The sequence below is a fragment of the Camarhynchus parvulus genome, chromosome 1 (genome assembly GCF_901933205.1).
Source record: "Camarhynchus parvulus chromosome 1, STF_HiC, whole genome shotgun sequence".
NCBI lineage: Eukaryota > Metazoa > Chordata > Aves > Passeriformes > Thraupidae > Camarhynchus > Camarhynchus parvulus.
The window spans coordinates 111296287-111300478 of NC_044571.1; positions in this window are offsets into that span (position 1 = coordinate 111296287).

The following is a 4192-nucleotide window of genomic DNA, read 5'->3' on the forward strand; positions in this document are numbered from 1 at the left end:
TTGCCCTGTTTGTGACTGGATTCTTGGACACCCAAGGAGATCTCCTATCACACAACAGCTGTGTTCAGGAAATTTTTTATATGACCTTTACTTTTTAATGAGCTATCCTTTACCTTAGTGAAAAAAACCAGCTGGTTGTTCTGTAATGAGAAGAAAAAGCACTTGCTCTGTTCTGAGATCTGCAAACTGGAATCATAATTCCCAGTCTCTGCTTTCCTCCCACTTCATCCTCTTGGGAAATGTGAATGGTTATCTTAATTCCTGAAACCTGATTTGTTATTTGTGTTAATATAAGCAGGACAAACTGTCCTTAATTCTAATATTAATTTTGTAAGTCATCATGATATAAATGGTGAGTGCTCTGCACTGAGTCTGTTACCATAGAAAAGCAAAATGCTGCCTATTCCTGTGCTGCTGTATTGCATTCACACTCTCAGAGTCATGGATGTGGTTAATCTGCTTTCTGTGATTTCCTGGCTGTTTGTGAGTGCCTCTTAGGAGACTTATTAATGTTTTCTTCCTTGTGTTTCATTCTCTGATTAGGAGAGGAAAAAAATACTTGCCATGTAAACCTACACTCCCCGTTCCACACTGCATCTCTTTTCACTGCAGTTAATTTATTTTTAATAGATTGAAAAGTGCTAGTGTGCTGTGGTCTTGCATCTCCATATGTTTAAAATGGCCTTTAGGTGGGATCAGATTTTCTGCAAAATTCGAGCCTCTGAAGCATTTCTTCATTCCTGGTATTCTTCTGTTCTTGTTTCTACAGTAGCTGTTGTCAATCTGCTTTGCTCTGTGATCTGTGGTGGAGAGGGGTCTGTAGCTCCAGATTGCAGTTACCAGAAGGAAGGTTTTATTTTGCTGACTAGAAGAAGGCATCTCATTTTCTGAAACCAGGTGGTGTGTTCACCTTTGCTTCTTTTCCTTGCTTGCTTGTTTGCAAACTGTTCAATGAGCTGATGCACTGTTACCATGTGCCAGGTTTAGTCCCAGGAAGATAAGCATGGCAAACTTTTCATAGGCTACAGATAATTTAAAAGAAATAATTTTACTGATAGCAAAGAGACAGTGCTCTGTGTCTAAAACATGAACTGATCAGCAACTTGCCCAATACAAGCAAAATGTGTTATCTTGTTTTTATTCTTCTCCAAAGGGAGATCTTTCTGGAATTTATTACTGACATATGCTTTGGAGATTAACCTGTTTTCTTAATGGTAATTTGTAGTGGTGGTATAATCTGCTCTATGTAATGCTCCCTTCCCCAGAGGAAATGAAAACAGGTCCAGCATTAAGAAACCCTGTTGCTGTGGGTTTGCCCTCACTGATGTTTATGCCCATCAGTGGAAGTGTTTTTGATTCCCCTCTGCAGGAGAGGCACCCCTCCATGTGTGTGGGCTGGACTGTTCTGGAAATGTGCCATAGGACAGAGGGGTAGTGCTTGGATTTTCAGTGTGCTCAGGCAAGGCCTCCCAAGGTCTATTTATGACATTAGATGGATGAAGGTGGTGGAATATGCCAATGCATGCAGCTCTTTCTGCTTTTATTTATTTATTTAGTTAGTTTGTTGAATTAAAGCTTATTTTAGCCGGGATAGTCAAAGGAACATTCAGCATGTTATGGAAATTCCCCATGGAGCAGTCTTTTCAGCAGCACTGCTTAGTGGTAAAGTTGCTGCTACAGCCAGGAGTAATAAAGCAGCAGGGTGCTGATAGCTCGATGAAAAGAGCTCTAATTTCCTGTGTCTCTGTTAAAGACTCCCCTCTCCTGTGGGGAGGGACATCCATGTGCAGCTTGGCCAGGGACATGCCAGTCATTCTGCAAAGCCACATCTCTGGAGCAGCAGCACTTCTAGGCACTCCCTTTTCCGGCTGGAAAATAAATCCACAAAGCTCTTTTTACTTATTTATTTCTAATGGACTCCTTTGAGTTCCTTGAGGTCAGCACAGAAAATCATCAGGTTTCTGCATTAGCATGACATGATGTAACCACAGGTACCCTACAGAGCTCTTGGTGGATAAACCTCAGCACCCAGAACATCCTTTCTCTCCCCATTCCTAAGTGTCTCCTGCTTAGTGCGGATAACAGCCAGTGGATTCAGCTAAGATTATATTAACATCCAAAATACGGCTTTCTCCACAGTATCTGGAAACAATGGGAACTAGAATTAGCAGGGAAGACAGGATATAAATGTTGTATTCTTTTATAGCTGAGGAAAGCGGTTGGAAATGAGTTCACTCTGATGGATGTGCAGGTAGCTAGATGTGCAGAATTGTGGTAACATATTTATCACACAGCCTGCAGTGTTGTTTGCTTTTTATACCATTTGCTGCCACTCTTGGGCCTGTGCTTGTGTGGGGAAAGAAGAGGATCCAAAGGCTTTTGGATTTTTTCTTACATGTAATTTAATTAGTGGGCTAATACTTGGATATATGTAGGCTGGGTGACACTGGGGAACTTGACCAGACTGGCTCAGGAACTTGTATTTATCTCCATCTGGAATAAATTCTCGTTAGAGTTATTGTTTTATTTTCCTTTTCCCACCCAAATGATTGTGCAAATTAATGGAACCTGTTACAGATTTTATTAACTGCAGCTCATGTTTACCATGTCTGGAAATTCCACCCTGGGAATACACCTGAAGCACTCTCTGACTGTCCCTGGGCCAGGCTGAAAATGGTCCTCCCTAAATTTGCTGAACAGGAAAGGATTAAACTATAGAACAGCTGAAGGATGTGGACAGTAGGGTTGAGAGCCTTTGATCTTAGACCCAATTCAATCTAACAGTGGGAATTAGTTGTCCATTGGTAACCTCCACCTGGAAATCACCCATAGCTGAGAATTATTTCTTGGCCCAGGTGAAATTAGCTAGAAATCTCTGGGAGCTTCTGAGGAGGCAGATGCCCAGATGACAGAATTATTGTCCCAGGATGTGTGGGTGCTCACAGTCTCAGCAGACATGGTGTTGGGCTTGGTTTTATTCCTGGGTTTGTCTTACTTAGGAAGAAGCCTCCTGCTAGGAGACCCAAATTATTCCTCCAACTGCCAGGTAGGGGTGGGATATTCCATTTCCTGATCTTTCAGTTTCAAATATCTGATTTTTAGATAAAGAAAAAGAAATGTATGCCATCACTTTTAATAACAACTGAACTTGCTGATGGCTTGAAGAGGATAAATTTGACCACGTCAGCTAAGAAGATGTGTTCCCAATATTGTCAAGTTTTAAGCCCCTGAGAAATCTTACCATCATTTCTAGCTGCCATGTACAAGTTATTGCTTAAGCAACATTTTGTTAGTAAAATATTTTGCAATTCAACCTTCTGTTGAGCAGGTAGGGCAGGCTAAGTGAAATAAAGATAAAATTAGGGTTGGTAGAAGGCTACTGGGTCTTAGACATGCCACATACCTTGTAAATTTAGGGTGAATTAAATAGCTGCAGAGCTTAGTAAAAAGAAGAAGAAAAAAGAGAGGGGAGAAATAGTATTTTCTGGTATTGGGGAATATGAAAACAGGAGTTCATTTTTAGTTTGGGCTTGTACTGTGATGTTGTTGTGTTCAGAAGGAAGTGTGTGTGTACTGACAAAATGCTGGCAGCTGACAGAGCCAGAATTGATGTTAATGGCTGGGAAGACAGGGCAATGTAGCCAGTTAACAAAAGGGCTTGATCTGTGCAGAAGATGATTTTGAGCAGACACACACATATATAGAAAGCAAGATTAATTTAGAGACCTTTGTCATTAAAGCAGATTTTTGTATGGTTTTGTGTGGGATTTAAGGGGGATTAAATGTTTGACATCACTTTGCCTGCACAGGCTATGTCGAGGAGGTTACTGAGCGGGTGATGGAGAATTTAAACCCGCGCCTTTGCTGAAAGAGAGGCAGCAATGGATCAGAGCAAAGCAGCCTGGCCAGGCAAACTGCCCTACCTACCACAGTGCTGAAAACAAGGTGCTTCTGGTTGGACAGCAGATGCTGCAGGGATGTAGAGCTGAGGGAATGTTTATGATTTGCCAAAATACGAGGGGAACTCGGCGAGGACATCAGAACTGGGATGCCCCGGTCTTCTCTCTTCAGGGATGCCTTGCTTCAGGTGCATCTTTTGTCTGCTATGCTGTTTCTAAAGGGTAAAAACACTAACAAATAAGAAGTCAGCAAGGTGGATTGGATGATCAGGTGCATTTCTCTTTGGGAAGAG